The 17,460-nt window shown below is 37.9% G+C and overlaps 1 long non-coding RNA gene across 2 annotated transcripts in view; it reads left to right on the top strand.

The window, feature by feature from the left end:
- Positions 1-17,460, top strand: part of LOC136013692 (uncharacterized) — a 42,821-nt gene that overhangs the window by 19,250 nt on the left and 6,111 nt on the right. The window contains exons 2-4 of one of the 2 annotated variants that reach the window (XR_010612322.1): positions 8,989-9,054; positions 15,258-15,405; positions 15,864-16,981. This is a non-coding gene — a long non-coding RNA (uncharacterized LOC136013692). Of the gene's footprint in view, positions 1-8,988; positions 9,055-15,257; positions 15,406-15,863; positions 16,982-17,460 lie in introns of those variants that run through there. The other variant, XR_010612321.1, reaches the window with a different exon arrangement.

The following is a 17,460-nucleotide window of genomic DNA, read 5'->3' as shown; positions in this document are numbered from 1 at the left end:
TGAAGCAGCCAAAAACAGAGCCAGGGACTGAAATAAAAGTTAAGCAACATAGATGATGAGGTCTGATGGTGGGGCTCCCTCCCTAGCTTTCCTTTATTTAGCACTATACCTCCATCCCTTGAAGTGTTTGCAGTATGATGGATGTCTTTTTAGAATATGTCTTACAGTTGAAGTTATGAATTTGCGGAAAAGATTGCTGTTTAAAAGCTTTATAGTAATTTATGCATGAAATCAGTCTAAATAAATGTTCTTGTCCTTCCTAGCTTTAAGTGTTAAGCATATGTGTAATGGCTGCAAAGCCATTCTTAATGCAAAGAATTAAGAATGCAAAGCATTCTTAATAATAAAGATACTTTATATTTCTCTCTGAAAGATTATGATTCCTATATTTCACATATATTTTTGACTACTTGGAATAAAAGAACCCCAACTGTTCTCCTCTCCTCCATATAGCTGTAGCATTCGTGTTTTGTCTATGGGGTTATATAATTACATATATGATTATCTTTGGTTCCTGTATACTTTCCTGCTGGGCTGTACTGCCTTCTAGATGCATTCAGTTTTAACTATTGTGGGGGTATGGGCTGCAGCTAAAGAAACAGGGATATTTGTCCTCCGTTTCCTCCAGCAGTTCAGCATGGCAGATGTTTTTCCTTTTCATGCTTTTTGTTCAAGTCTTCAATTCACTACTGTTTTTATCAGCTGTGTAGTTTGTTAGCCTATTCTGTGCCTTATCTTTAATGTTCAAAGGCATTGTTTAACTTTTAGTACAGTTCCTGGGTTGTTACAATGCTACTGTTTGCATTTTCCAGGCTGGAGAGTTTTGTATCTGTGGCTTAAATCATGTAATGACTTATACATGACTTTTATATAGTGGAAATCCTTGCAGTTTCAGTGGGAACAGCCACAGGGTGCTAATTTTATAGAGTGACAAAATGTTGGTAAATGTTTACCAATAAACAGCATTTTTGATAATGAAACAGTATATTTCTGGAAAGCTGTAGTTTCAAATACTAGAGGCACTTTATCCTATTGTGTTTTGGGTTGTTTTTTTTTTTCTTTATCTGCAGTTCTATATTTTTAAACCAATATATGAGTATTCCTCTGACTTGTTGTTTTTGAAGAACTGCAATGGGTTTCTGAGGAGATAGGCAGGTAATAAGCCTAACCAGATGGAGAAGATTGTAGTTGTGCCACTGACTTCAAGAGGTCCCACACTTAGCCCCTGAACTTTAGTGGCTCAGTGAAATAATGCTGCATACCCCTGCTCTTTTCCATTTATTAACTGTACATTCTCCAAAGTACTTATTGCCTTGTGCTATGAGCTGGCCACTTACCCAGCGTGTGGGTAGGTGGCCAATATAATTGTTGCCAAGAAAACTGGAAGTCCCAGTCCTTTTTCCTTACTCTTTTGTAGCCCTGTGCCAGTTTCTAGCCATATGGTTCCACCCGTTCCCTTGTGTCAGCTTTTGCAGTAACACAATTCATTTTACTAGTCTGGCAGGAAGCTAGTCAGGTTTTCTTCTGCTGTATTTTTCTGCCAGATTAGTAAAATGCATTGGCTTGCCAAAGGATCTGATAACAGCTTACTTTCCATACTGACAACTGTCTGAGAAAAGAGCTCTGACAAACCATACACTGTCTCTATGGCAATCTTCTCCACAGCCCAACTTCTTCCCAGGAGCCCAAGAGTTCAGTTCTGGGGAGCACATGCTGGATGTAAGTATAGGTCAAACACTGGTATGCAAGATCCTTGATTTGAGAGTGCTATTTTTCCCCTGAAATTTTCCCTGTGGCATGAAATCACTTACTTTGGGTAGCTGGATAATCAGAAAAAGAAGTCTCATTCATCTTGATTTGAAGGTCAGCCCTGAGAAACGCCTTTTATGTCTTTCTTAAGTGCAATTCTCTGCTGTTTAGAGCCAGGGACTGTAGGTGCTACAACACCATTTAGGAACTATCTTTGGAGGTTCTCTACAGAAGGCAGTGTTGCTTGTCTTTCCTGGAATCTGGTGTAAAGCAGCTTAGGCCTGACTTTAGGTGGGCCTAGAGTAGAGGTTGCTTGGAGGAAGAGACTGTCTACTGCTGCTGAATGATTTCAAGATGACTAAGGACATTGCAGGTCATAGGTAGGGGGCTGGTGATGAATTCCTGCTCTTCAGCGATGAGAATAAAGATAGCAATGTGTTTGCTCCAGAAAGACAACCAAACACGGTAGGATTTTTTGCTCCCTTATTCCCTCCAGAGTAAAAAGCTATGTTTCTGCATGCAGCTGTAATCTGTTTATATTGATCCATTGGAGGGTCCTGCTAGGTATGGGGCATCTGTGTCCTTAGGTGCATAAGAAATTAATAGAGAAAGCACACTGCATAGGACTATCCTCAAGTGGTCTTTAGGCAAGCTGAATTTTGCAAGTAAGAGAAGGCTAAGCCTATAGGGTGGTTTCTTGCTGCCTGCCTGCTCCTGTGTTGGTACATGAACAAATATGCTTCATGAATAAGGAGCCGAGACCATGGCTGAAGTTTCCTCCTTTTGTTGAGAAGTGCTGGCAGTTACTGTTATGAGTCGAACAGGAAATTTTGTGTAGGTCATGGGTATGCTGGGTTGCTGGCACATGGATGGTGACATGGGGATGAGACCAGCCTAGGAAAACCTTGCTGCGTGAGGACTAGTGGATAAGTACTGACCCGCAGGGTGTACTGACCATGGTGGTCAGAAGATACTCCAAGAGCCTGAAGTGAAAATAGTTTACTCCATTTTAGTGCCATAACTGAGACCATTTTCATGAAAAAGTCCACCATGGAAGTGGCCAAAAAGAACAAAAAATACATTCCTGAAACAGAAATTTTCTGGCTTTGAAAGAAAGAGTTTCTTAGAAACTGTCATACGAGACATCTTACAGCACTGCACAATGTGGACTGAGTGGAGGCTGCCCAGTGGAGATGTTTCAGGCAGCCAAATTTGAGAGTTTCAGAATATTCCACCTGACTGATCACCAAACTAACAGGCCAGGTTTGATTCCTGGGAAGTCTTTAAACAGAAGCTCTTACTTTGACTTTTGGGAGAGGAAGAGACTCCTAAATGTCGCAAGCAGTATTCTGGTTTCCTAGTATTGGTAGAATAAAACTCCTTTAGAATAAAGGGGTGTAGGAAAAACTAATTGAGTTTTCATTTGAAGGTGATGTCATGAGTACCTTAAAACTGGAGATAAACATCTTGCCTTACCTCTTACTTGTAATCCAAAATGATCACCATTTCTCACTATTAGCAGGGTTGCCGTTTTTCTAATTTTAGGTGACGTCAGCTTTTGGAACAGAGCTAATTTATCCAGCTTGTTTTACAGCAGTGCAGCCTTTATATTTTCTTTTGTTAATTTATCAGCAAAGCTCCCATTGTTTTTTTACTGATGATAAATTACACTTTTTTTATGGAGTGCCGAGTCATAGTAATTTCCTTGTTCCAATTTCATTAACTTCCTGGTAGTATTGTCTGGAGCAACCAGATGCTGATGTGTAATCCAACTGTTTCCCTAGTATGTGGGAAGCAGTAAACTTTTTGTTTATCTTGTAAACAGTTCTGGCTATATATCTTTGGCTGTTTCTTTCCCATGACCAGATTAAGATTGGCATAAACTGTATTCTCATTGGCAACATACAGTGCCTAGAAACAGGGACAAAAAAATCCTAGACCTATGTCATTAGCCTGGTTCACAGAAGTTGACTGGCTTTGTTTTGTTTTGAAATCTGGCTGGGTTATGTTATTTTTACATATAATCTATACATGAACAGTCTCAAAGAAGCTGAAACTTTGCAGTTGATCGTAAAATTATTTTTCTGAAACTTTACCTAAGATCTTCTGCAAAAGGGGAACACTGACATTTAAAACTTATGGCAAAATATTAAATTGTATTGAAGAGAGACATTTTCTTAATTCTCACAAAGCAATAGCAATTGCCAAGCCAAAAATAAGTTAATAATTTTACACAAGTGCTGTAAAAAGTAGCCAGGCATTTTGCATCTGTTACAGATATTTACTGTTGAAAAAGTGATTTTGCCAAGCGTCAACCTGTATTTGTGTGCCTGTATGGATTTTCTATCAAATTATAAAATACTATTGTAGATTAACACTTGGGGTTTTGAACATCTCTCAAAAAAAAAAAAAAATCATGAGGTTTTTTGGACTAGTCTCACAAGGGTTTGATTTCTTGAATTGCTGTTTTTACTGGTGTAGCCAGTGATATCAGGGCCATAATTAATCACCTATACCTCATATTAGTAAATTGCTTGAATATTTTGGGATGAAATATCTTTATTTTCCTTAAAATTAGATGAAAATACAGCAGCATCTGACATTCTAAGTTCTTCTGTCAAAGCTGGGTATTTTTAGCAACAGCAAATACAAGTAATTATGAGCAGCTATTGCAATAAGATATGTTTTCATTTTATAAGTTTTGAAAGAGTCACTTGAAAAGGGAGGGGGGAAGCAAGGCATCATTTCTAATTTGGAATTTCTTTGCTTTATGTACTTTGAGATAAGTTTTATGAAATGCTATGCCGACAAAAAGTTTCACAGTGGCACTTTCATTGATGTATACTTGAGCATTCTTGATCTGAGTAACAACTTGAAATATTTATTTTTTAATTTTTAGACTTGATAATAATGGTTTTTGGAACTTAAAACAATGTGTATTTACAATGTGTATTTAAACTCCTAAATTGTATTTGCAGGACCGGTCTTATCTTATTCTGCAACTATGGAGCACCTTTTTGCTTTATTTTAACTGGCTCAGAAATAGGCACTCTAATCTTTGCTTACATGACCAGATTGAGATTGGTATTCAGGCTGATTTTCACAGTGTGTGGCACATTTATAGTGTTTCTTTTAGATGCAGCAAGATTGTGAAGTTGGCTGCAACTATATATAACCATGTATGCAATATAGCCACTGGCAGGTCTAGGTTCAGTATGAAGGCACATACAAATTAGGCACTGAAACGCTTCCATTTTTGGGTTGCCAGGTGTGTGGTGGGCCAGAATTGGACACCTAGTATGCTTATACAATGTGCAGGGAGATCCAAGTGTCTTATGCAGTAAGGTTTCCATCACTGGCAACTAGGAAGTGGGAGCAGGAAGGAAGAGGGAGAATCATCATCTACATAAAAGGCCACCTTGGAGAATGTAAGTGGACTTTGGAGTTCTTCTCAGGTCAGTTGTTTGCACCTGCAATGGCTTTGCAAAGGGCTTACAGAGCTATTATTTAGAAAATAGTACAGTGGTATATTTAAAACACCTTTCTCCCCTACTGCCTGGTTTTGGGCTTGTAGGTAGGCTTCTTTATTAACCTGCGATCCAGACAGAGTTCAGAAGCCTGAGAGATGCCTCAGAATGCTAAGAGGTGTTGTCCATGTATGAGTACTGGAAGTAGCAGAAAAGAATTTACACCATATTTTCTTAAGTTTGTAGGTTTCTAATGACTTTTTATACTGTATCCGGTACTACAGGATTCTTTGAAGACTCCCTGCAGCAGTGGCTGACCAGCAGAACTGCCTTGTCCTGCCCACCTGCTTTCACTTCCAGGTCTTAGATCCATCCTTCTTGGCTTTATTTCTGATGCTCTGAAATTCAGGATTTTTTTGCTGCACAATAGCCTGAAGGGCTTGAGAGTGCTCTTTCTTGCACAGATAAGTTTAGCTATCCTGAGTTAGGTGGCAGCTGAATATGAAATTGCTGTTTTGCACCAATTCCTTTGCCTTGGCTTTGGCCTATATTTTGCTTTAGATGCTTGCATCGCACTTTGACCTCACTCTTGGTTTTGTCTACTAAGTGGCCTATAGAAATACCGCGACTGATTTCTGTGAAAGATAAGTTAGTCTGGCTGGATATCTCCATAACACAATTGTATTAACTCTGCTAATTTGGATAGTTTATTTGGAGTTGGCTGCCTTTAGATGGAACTGAACCACAAAGTGTAGAGGTATTCTTCTCTATCCAGAAATTCTGAGATTGGAAGCAACTGTAGTCCTACCAGTGCCAAAACAGCTATTATTATGTCAGTTCAAAATTTATTGCTTGCAAAGTAGTTATTAGTTTGGTTTGTAAATTGTCTGCCGGAATGGGCATAGCAAGTGGAAGTTTTTACTATTGTTTCTTTCTGTTCCAACAATGAATAATAACCAAACACATTGGATTTAAAGTTTTAATAAAGCTTTGGGTTGAATTTTCATTTAAAACTTTTATTTATAGGTAAAAAATACTTCTGTGTCTCGTAAAAGTAGTAGTCATGAACACCAGAGCTTCATGAACCAGTGTTTTATTCAGCTCCAGCTATTTTTATCGTTATTTATATACTTACTTATACACTTATTTGCGGTGTATTTGTTGAAAAATAGAAGGTATTGCTCTAAAGTAACAGCAATAGAGATGAAAATGTTTTAATTCTGATAGTACAGATTTTACTGGAAGAAAAATACACATTATTTGTATTAAAAATAACTACATTAGATGCAGATCTTTCAATTTTACTACTAGAAGGTAAAATTAGGAGTCTCACATGTTGTAATTTCTAATCTGTTTATGTTTTTCCACAGATTTTATTAACACTTACTGAATCAGATCTTGTTCTTCTGATTAGATTAGCATTGCAGGTGTTTTTCAAATTTTTAATGGCAGGAGAATGGTATATGCTTATATATAATTTTTAAAAACTAGTAAAATTCTATTATGAAAATAATGACTGAAAAATAATTACTAAAATCCTCATTCAGCTACTGTTTATCAGTCCAGCCCTGTCGGAGTTTATTTAAAAATGCATATTTTCATATAAAGGTGCTCCAAAAAATGGATCTGATTAAAGCTAGTGGAACTGCAAATCTGAGTGTTTTCTAAATGCTTGTATATATAAAACCTCCTGTCTATAGGGAAATTGTCACACTGTAAGAAATCATGGTTTCAATAAAAGAAGCAAGGTCAATGTGTGAAGTAAATGAGATATCTCCTCGTCTTTTTGCTAACTGCCTATGGCAGGCTTAATTCAGGCATGTTTGAGAATATTCATGTAATCTCTCTTTCTCTCTGAATATCTCAATACTCTTGTGCACATTGAGTTGTATGACTGTCTCATCTGATGTGGTGGTGCAGTTTAGCATCTCTTCCAATGCTTGTGGTGAGCATACAGGGAAATAGGTTGGTTGGAGCTTGGTCTTTGTGGAGGAGCAGAGTGTGGGGGAGCTGGAAGGGAAGGTGAAGACATTACTGAACTGAATGCATAAATCTCTTAGAACTTTTGAATGCACACAATATAACAGAAATTTTCTTTTTTCTGGTTTTTTTTTGTTTTTGTTTTTGTTTTTTGTGGTTTTTTTTGTTTTTTGTTTTTTTCCTTCTGTTTTCTGGTTACACCAGGATAGACTAAAAAAAAAAAAAAATTCCACTGGAGCCACCTTGCATTTCCCTGTCAGTTGCCTTTAAAATAAAATAAAATATATATATATATATAGCTCCATAGAAAGCTGTTTTGCAAATAAAAGAGGGTCAGGTTAGAAGGTCATAAAAGAACTGAGGAAAGCGACTCAGAAAATGCCCCTTGCTGAAGAGCAGTATTGTTAATTGCCTCTCCCACAATAAAATTCTGGTGTCTGAGGAAAGCTGGAAGAGCTACAAGTAGTGTTTTAATCTGTCTTCAAGCAGTGGGTGCCAGCAAGGATAGAAGGCAGCCAGCAGTATGTTTTTTGTTTTTAGACTTTCTTTTCTGACACCAGCTGGCACTGAAGCACTTGATGTGTTTAACAGGCAGGAAGGATGGCTATGAAATGGTTTAAAATAAGTTTGAGGAGTACTGAAATCTGTGTAAAAACTAAACATATGAAAGATGTTTCTATATTTGATAGGAACTGTAAATGAAAAGCCAAGCATTTGTGACTGTTTAGAGGTTGAACATCTTCAACTTTGAGAGGCTGAATCCCTGGTGATAGGCCAGATTTAACTGCAATCTGGAAAAAAAAAACCCTCTAGAGAATGTGCTGTTGAGATACCTAAAATTAACCCTTGGCAAAACAAGCGCAGTTATATTCCTTGTTGGTTTGGAGACATGGTTATGAATTACAGGTGTGCTTTGCTTGGTTTTTGTTTAATCCTTTTTCACTGCCCTTTTACAAATATGTTTATTCATTTTATTTGTTTGTAAGACTGCTTTGTTTTGATGTCTTCAGATGCTGTGGAGTGTCTGAGCAAATTTACACACAGAGAAGGGCTGTTTTGTTTAACAGTGTTTTGGGACTTGCATGCTTTGTTGTTACTCTGCACTGTCTAGCCTTTCCATTTTGGAAAACAAGTATGAAAGGGTAGTTCTATAAATATAAATAATGTCTCAAGTGGATAGTCCATCTCAGATGTATTCTGGTCTGGCTTTAGAATTCATTTTGTGTTGAGGTTATCTGTGTGCCTAACACAATTACTGAAAATTTTGACCCTTGTACATAAGCTAGATCTCTCAGCTGCTGATAGGAGGGAAAATTTGATTTTTCCTTTGAGTGATTTTCATATGTACATTTGACTGCAAGGGTGCAGGGAACTTACAAGACTGAGCTTGGAGATATTTTGTTTGGCAGTTGCATATAGCATGAGTATATATAAACTGAGGTTTACATTTGTGCCAGAGTAAGACATGCCTAGAGTTCATATCAGAGGTAGTTCTAGATTTCCAGCCAAACCAGCAGATTCATGTCATATTTTTCTAAAAACCCCACCATCAAGTGTAGAACTATCTCTCTACTTTTTGGACAAAAACCTGTTGATTTTTTTATAAATGCAAACACAATATTTTTTTATACAGTCTGTTGCCATAATAAAGAATCACATGTAAAACTTGTCAGGTAGACATGAAAACGTGTAGAGATTTCATGGTGGGCTTTCCTGAGAAAGCACTCCTAACAGATTTTGAACGACATTGGCAGCTTAACTGAAAACATTAACTGATTTTTTTGTTTTGCAGTAGCAGGAAGCAGTATATGCAACATATTAATTTGTATAGGCAGTGTGTATGAAAGAACATCAGCAGGTAAGTAACTTTGTACTGTATACGGAAAGAAAGTTATTTGGTAGTGATGGGTAGTTCTGTACTGTCATCTCATCAGCAGGATATTTGAATTGTCATCCCACCTCTTACTTTTCTCACAAAATTCAAAATAAGCATTCGCAAACTAAGGAGCAGCTGAATAATTTTACTATTATATTAAATAAACTGGTAAAAAAGTTAATAAGGACAATTAAGGTAATCAGTCATCAGAATTTACAAACATTAGTTTTCAAAAGGAAAAAATACTGGGATATAGTACTAACAAATGCATTTTTAAAGTATTTATGTTGATACTTGATTGTTTTTTCTGATTCTTCTAAATGTGACCTGATTTAAGTTGCAGAACAGACATTCAGGCATAAGCCATATTTAAGGAATAAGTTACACTTTCCATTTCTTCCAGTTATTAAGTAACAGTAACTTTTGGAACAAATAAGGGAGTACCATAAGATATGCCCCCAGAGCTGCAGATACCACTGATTTTATGGGCTGACAAGCATATATGGTAAAAACCTGGCTAAGAGGATTCCTCACCATTTAGGCTATTGACTGGTGAAAATGAGTGTTCTGAAAATTAACTGATAAATAATGGATTTGCTTTATTTTTTGTTTTTTAATAGGCATCCTTAACTAATGTAGGTTTTGAAGGCTTCTGTTTTTTTCATATTAAGCATGGAGTGTTTTTCTGATCTAACTGCAGAATGTATTGTGATGTGTGAGAAAAGGGAAGACCTGATGTTTCAATCTTTCTGCTGTAACTTCTACTGCATGTTTATTTGCAACATTTTATTAGACTAGGGTCATCTTAGTTCCCTTTGACGGTATCATGATGGTGTCCTGTAAAAATCTGTAACTGGTTTAGGAAGAAGAATTTTGGAGAGATGTTTTAAGGGAGTTGAATCAATACATTCACTAATTAAGGGAAAGCAAGAGTATATACTGGGCATAAAAACATGAAAATAGAAAACTTGGCAAATGGTATAAGGCCTCTGTATGAAGTTCTAAGTAATGGCATTTGGCACTGTAGTTTTCAGAACTTCAGATGAAACACTTACAAAAAGAAAACTACCATTTTTTGACAAGGAGAGGAATTTGGACTTTGAATTAAAAGTGAACTAAAGGAGGATAGTAGGTGTGAATTGAAACTAATTGATGCTTCAGATCATTGAGCTGCTTGAAAATAACATGTGTGGTGAAGAACTGTGGAAGTGAAGTCTCTCTTAAATGCCTAATTAAGCACAGTTCTGTCCTGCCCAGGAGAGAAAAAAAGTTAATGTCACTTGCTGCTTTGTACTCAACTGACTGATTTAAATGAACAGTCAGTCAAAAGATTCAGCTTCTGTGTGGTAAAGTTCTCCTTATGATTAGGTTGATCTACTAGTCCTAGAAGGGGTGATGCCCTAAGGCATACAGATATAGGCATAAAGATGGCCACAGGTATAATCAGAGTTGTCCAGAAAATGTGTAAAGCAGGTGGCTGGCACAACTGATGAGCATTTTCAAGTGTGGAGAATGTGGGTGCAGAAGTCTTGTAGCTGAGAGTTGAAATTGCATCACACCCTGTGGCCTGACTTAAGCACGCACCTGTGTGAGTTAGGATATGGAAAAGATATAAAAAATGAATTTTTCACTGGCAAAGTACCCAATAAAAAGCATGGAACAACCCCCTTTCTACTCCCTTGAAAAAGGGCTGACAGTTGATCAGACTTGTGTAAAATAAATTGGACCATTTGACATGTAAGATCCTTTGCTTTCAAAAGGACTATTGGGTTCACTGGCCACAATCCAACAGAGAAAACAAAATGTGTAGAATAAACACTATCTATAGCAGGTGGACGTAATGCTTTATTATGCACAAATGCTGTTTTGTGTTGTGTAACCTGGGGACAATTTAGCAGACAATTTTGTATTTAGAAAAATCATGGTTTATGCAGAAAAGGAGAACCACGGATAATGAATTGTCTACATCTGAAAATACCACACTAGATCTGAAACACATGTCCCACAGCATTGTCTTACAATTTCAAAAGCAGAGGAAGGAAGAGAGATTATTAAATTTAATTTCACTCCCTTGTATCACTTTAAAACAGATGTTTAAAACCAAAAATGTATCCCTGCTTTCCAGTATTTATTCTGAAATATTTTATTACCAATGTTTTGTCATTCAAGACCAAACATACAAACAGTGGCCCTTATTCATCATGTAGCTAAGAAAGAGGTATTGTAATTTTGTGCCTGCAAACCTCAGTTTAACTTTAAAAACAAAACAAAACAAAATGCAAACAGAATACCACTCTGCTGTGAGAAGCATGGGCTGTGTGTGTTTATGTGTATGTGTGCAGGCATGGCTGCCTGGTTCCAGGAGAAGCTGATCCCAGAGGCTTCTCTTCCCAAGTAGTTTTTTACCCTCAATTCTACACAATCAAGGGCTGGTATTTTCAAAGAAATAGGGGTTAGCTGAGGTGTGAGTTAAATATTTAAGGAGCCAGGAGTCATCTGATATAGTTTTTGAAGACCAAAGCATACAGAGTTATTTCTTGGACAGCTTAGATGTCTGTGAGCAAACGTGCTGACATTTTGTGCAAACGAATCAGTTGTCTTCACTTTTCTACAGAACTGTGAAGATAAAAATTATGTCACTACTCAGGTAGGAGTGTGGACTCCCACAGGCTAGACAGGAATCATAGAGCCTGCATCACCAGCAGATCACTGCAGTTCTGTGTTTCCAACTTTTGAGATGGAAGAAGCAACTGGTTTCCCATGCAACATGTTTTGCTGATTTCATCCAATTTCATGATTATCAGCCGCAGCACTTTTTCTTCTAAGTGATTTATAAATACTGACTAATTTGTTCTCACAATTGTCACAACAATCTGGATTTTACTCTCTCAGACTAAAAAAATGTCACTGAAGACAAGGAAACAGACTAAGTCAAATATTAATCAAAGAGTTCATTTCCTCTGTGAAGTCAGCCTCAAAATGGCATTAGATCCCATCTGGGCAGTCCTTATTATTTCCAGCATAGGTCTAGTCACTAGGCACTTGTTCACTTGCTCATTTTCTGTGAAGCTGGTTTCTCTGGAACCTTATTGCCAGAGAAGAGGAAATTAAAAAAAAAAAAAAAAAAAAAAGCAGCTTTCCATTGTTAATGCAGCTGGCTTTGTAAGTTTACTTCAGCTTCATTCCAGTCCTTTTCATTTAATGTTTTGCTCTGCATATATTCAGGTGGAAATGTTTATAGTGTTGGGACTGGTCTATGTTCAACATCTTTTTCGGTGGCATGGACAGTGGGATTGAATGCGCCCTCAGCAAGTTTGCCAATGACACCAAGCTGTGTGGTTCGGCTGATACACTGGAGGGAAGGGATGCCATCCAGAGGGACCTTGACATGCTTGTGAGGTGGGCTGATGCCAACCTTATGAAGTTCAACCATGGCAAGTGCAAGGTCTCACACCTGGGTCGGAGCAGTCCTAGGCACAGCTACAGGTTGGACAGAGAAGAGATTCAGAGCAGCCCTGCGGAGAAGGACTTGGGGGTGCTGGTCGATGAGAAACTGAACATGAGCCAGCTTCATTGTGCACTCGCAGCCCAGAAAGCCAACCGTATCCTGGGCTGCATCAAAAGGAGTGTGACCAGCAGGTCGAAGGAGGTGATCCTGCCCCTCTACTCTGCTCTTGTGAGACCTCACCTGGAGTATTGTGTGCAGTTCTGGTGTCCTCAACATAAAAAGGACATGGAACTGCTGGAACAAGTCCAGAGGAGGGCCACGAGGATGATCAGGGGACTGGAGCACCTCCTGTATGAAGACAGGCTGAGAAAGTTGGGGCTGTTCTGTAGAAGAGAAGGCTGCGTTGGAGACCTCATAGCAGCCTTCCAGTATCTGCAGGGGGCTTATAAGGATGCTGGGGACAGACTATTCCTTAGGGACTGTAGTGATAGGACAAGGGGTAATGAGTTAAAACTTAAACAGGGGAAATTTAGATTGGATATAAGGAAGAAGTTCTTTACTGTAAGGGTGGTGAGGCACTGGAATGGATTACCCAGAGAAGTTGTGAGTGCTCCATTTGTGGCAGTGTTCAAGGCCAGGTTGGACAGAGCCTTGGGTGACATGGTTTAGTGTGATGTGTCCCTGCCCATGTCAGGGGTGCTGGAACTAGATGATCTTGAGGTCCTTTCCAACCCTAACTATTATATGATTCTATGATTCTATAGAAGTGATCATTTCTTAGAATTTATGGTTATCTTCTCAAGTGTGGCATGTGTAAGAGTTAGCTAGGACATTCCATTCAGGCAAATGCAAAGTAGATGCTGTTTTGTTCTCTGTGGCATCACAGAAAAGAAAGTGGAAGGGAATGAGTGAGGTAGCTGAGCCATGGTCAGCCCAAGCCCTTAATGCTCATCAGAAGATCTGGCAAACATAACCAAGGTTATGTTGTTCCACACAGCCAGAGAGACCTGGTGTGTGCTTCTTTGAGGCAGAGGCTTCCACACTGCACTCTCCTGCAATGGTATGACTGTACCGTCACCTGCTTCAGTTATGGCTGGCTGTCACAAGTGAGCCTGCTGGTGGGAGTGGGGCTGTTCATGAAGAAGACACTCTTTGTAAGCAAGGCTGATAACAGTGGAAATGAAATATGGCAGTGTTCCTCAAAGATCTTATCCTTGGTACCAGATTCAGCCTAATTCTCTTTGGCTGCTGGAGTCTCATAGAAATGTAACACAGTGTATGACGATAATGCTGAAAGTCTCAGAAAGCTTTTTGCTTGGAGTGCTGTTCTGAAACCACATGGAGATGTTGTGGGTTGTTTTTTTTTGCTGCCCTATGTGTGGAGTGAATTAACTCCATAAGTAGGGTTTCGAACAAAAATAAGCATTTAAAAACTTTTTCTTGGCAAATGCTTTCCAAAGTGTGTCATCTTCTATGTGCATATTGCATGTGAATGCGATGGGATGTTTAGCAATCCAATTTCCATTTTACCTTAATGCTCATTTAATAATCACAAGACCTTTACTTTTTAAACATTTGCTTAAATTCAAATATTAAATATTAGTAAAGTTTAATCCAAAAAAAGTGTAGCAGCAGTTCTACATTAGGTTTACTCCAACCTTGTGTTCACCTTGCACCTATCATGTAGGGAAGCCTGAAACATTATTAGTAGCTATAATTTGTGACAAGTTTATTTATCTCTGGAGAGCATTACAAGAAGTCAAAAAATGTGACTTCCTTTTGTCAGGAACAGGGCGAAGAGTTATACCCATTCACTGGGGCTAGACATGGAGATGGCTATTAAATGGCAGTGTTTCAAGGTTTTATAAACCTACTGTAGAAGATTCAAAGCAGCTAACATTTTTAATGTTTGTAGGACTTGTTTAGGACTTTAAAATGGGAAATGCAAGTTAATCAATGACATGCTAATACAAATTAGCGGTTTTCAACCCATCTTCCTGAAAAATGAGATATCTTTAAAAATTGACTGAGTTCTCCAGCATCCGTCAGCATCTGCCACCTTGGGGACATTATAGGTTATTGTCAAAAGATGACTGGAATACAGAGCCACTAAATATTTCATCTTAACGATAATGTATGCTGCAAAAGTGTTGAACTTTGTATTGAGCTTTGAATTGACTTTTGATAAAAGACATACTGGATTCCTTTTTTTTTTTTTTTTTATTTTTGCACATTAACTTTGTGCAAGGAGCAGGGGTCAAAGCTAGCACTTAAATTCAGACTTTTCTCTATTTATTGCTAGTAAAATGAGCATATCAGGGGATTTATTTATTTTTATTGTAATTTTAAAAAGTCTGGATCAAGTTCAACTAATTAGTTGTGGTTTTAAAGAGATAGATGGGGTAAATGTCAGAAGTGTTGTGAGTCAGTTATTTAAGCAAAATATGTCCTGTTCCACTGAAGTTGAAGGTAATTTTACCATCCCTATCCCTTTGAAACTTTTGTGCTGTACTCAGCCATGCACCCAGCTGTGCCCTACCCAGCTACATGCATTTATTAGTCAGAGAATCTGCGTTAAACACCAGTGACGTAAGAGCCAAACGTCTATCATAGTCAAATGGGCTGTAGTTCAAGACAGTTCAAAATGTATTTCCTAATATTCGTGATTGACTATAACACAAAACCAGGTATTTCCTGCATGTCTAGAGCTGTTTCTTCTTTTCTTTATTTTTTAAAGGAATTTCAGAAAAAAGCTGTTCAAGCTTAACGTGAACAAGTCTCACCAAGTTTTCTTTCAAGAGCATTTTACACTCACAGTCTCATTGTCCAAAGATGATTCTGTATATGAAGCAGCAGATAATTTATGTACATTAAAAAAAGTGAAGGTAATCTTTAGGGCTGTAGGTATTTTTCCTGATATATTGGGGGTTTCTCCTTTATTATTTGCTTTCTACTGTTGAATTAATTCTTACAAAGTGCTATGCATGCTTTAATTATTTTTTCACTTTATAATTTTTTTTAAAGGGCCTGATTAATTTTACAACATAAAAATAACATTTTAGCACTCACACAGTTCTTTCTTTTGGAAGAATTTTCAGGAAAAAGCCCATGATCTCTACTCTTTCTAAATATGGGTATTTGCTCTTAAACATTGTTTTCAGGAATAAGGCCCTGCATTTGCCCCAAATAAAGTGGTTAATTATAAGTGGTCTAAAAAATAACTGTTTTCAGGCATTTACCTAGTGACTGATTTATAACTTAGCAGAATGGAAAAATTCTACTGTTTTGTTATAGTATTGCAATGTCCAGTTGTCAATAATGATTGCTTTCCTCCTTGAACTAGGTGGTTTAGATCTTCTTTTGAAACTGCTTGTGTTCAAAACAGAGAAATGAGTTCAAAGTTTGAAAAAAATGGCAATCCAACCATGTGTGTGCTCCATGTCATACCTCCGTCTTTTCAGAAACTAAAATATGCTTTACTGCTACTTCCTTTGGTTACCTGCATTGGTTTTGCATCAACAAAATAGGAAGAGATGGTTTTAGGGCTTTTTGTACCTTAACTGCGGAATCATGTGGATCATGATGTAGTCACACTCAAGTATCAATGGGAGGAAAATGCATTCAAGAAAGTGTAGGCTTGAGCCTTGTGAAACAAATAAAATTTGGGGTTTAATCCCACCTTCATTAAACCTGATGTCAAAGATTTTGCTGTCTGAAGTGGCACAGGATGGCTCAGAAAGGAATTTTGGGACTGAAGGTTGATGCCAAGGTCTTCGAGAGGTAAACAGGAAGTCTCAATCATGGAAAGAGAGGAGCAATGAAAAAAAAAAAGACTGAGAAAGAACAAAATGCCATTTGCTTTGCAATACTTCACTGAATGAAGCTTGGAAGCTACAAATTGACTTGATCAAGGCAGAAAAAGAACGAATGGAGAGGATGTCAAAACACATAAGTTTCAGCAGATCAGTGGATGTGCAGCTGCTGCAATTAAGCTCAAGGGGCATGTGTTAAGTTGTAAAAGTTTGAAGTTAGAAATGTTTATTTTGCACAGTTATTTATTGTGCTGGGTGATGAGCACATATAGCGCTATGCAAACAAGTCCAGTGAGAGATTGCACTTTGCCCCAAACACTGACAGGAGTGCTGTGGTGGTGAATTCCTTCATTGCCTTGGGTCTGTGGGAACACGGAATGAGGGTCCTGCCTGTTCTCTGAGCAATGGAAATGGGGTATTTCTTGCTGCCACTAGCACAGTGGCAGGGAGTTCTTCTCCACGTGCCTTCAGAAAAAGCATTTCTTACATCTCTGCGCTGTATACTATACCTTATTGCAGAGCAAAGTATAGTGCTGTAATAACATTCATCATAATATATTAGTTGGGTATACACATATTACATTCAAATTACCTTAATAACTTTAATCAAGCTTGTAATTAATGTAAAGCATTAAAGAATGCATTTAAAGGATTACTGTATGTTTTTTTGTTCAAGTGTAAGGAGTGGGAAGGAGGTGGAGGAGGAAGGCAACATCAAGGTTAAATTCAAAGCTTTACTAAATGAACAACTCCTAGTCTTCCAGATATTCCTCAGATGTTTCATTATAACCATTGGCAGTAGTTCCGTTGCTTTTCTTGGTGTCATTTGTGAATAGTACAGCAGTATAGCAGAAAGCATCAGGATGAAAATGGAAGAGGAGAAAATCGTGACCCCTTCTTTCAGCCCTTTGGCAAATACATACTTGCTGTTGGCTATACTGAGCACAGCACAAAAATCTCTCATGAGAACTTTGTGTGAGGAAATGCACTGTGTCTGTCACTAGAAGAAAAAAAGGAACATGTCATCACTCCAAGTGGTATTGATTAAAACAATAAGGATTTCCTGGTGCCAACAGTTGAAAAAACTGTGTGAAAAGTAGTGAAGAGGTATTACCGTATTGTTGCAGC

Source organism: Lathamus discolor, chromosome 4 (assembly GCF_037157495.1).
Source record: "Lathamus discolor isolate bLatDis1 chromosome 4, bLatDis1.hap1, whole genome shotgun sequence".
NCBI classification, from domain to species: domain Eukaryota; kingdom Metazoa; phylum Chordata; class Aves; order Psittaciformes; family Psittacidae; genus Lathamus; species Lathamus discolor.
Note: the sequence above shows the minus strand (reverse complement) of the source record. Positions and strands in the feature narration are given on the sequence as shown.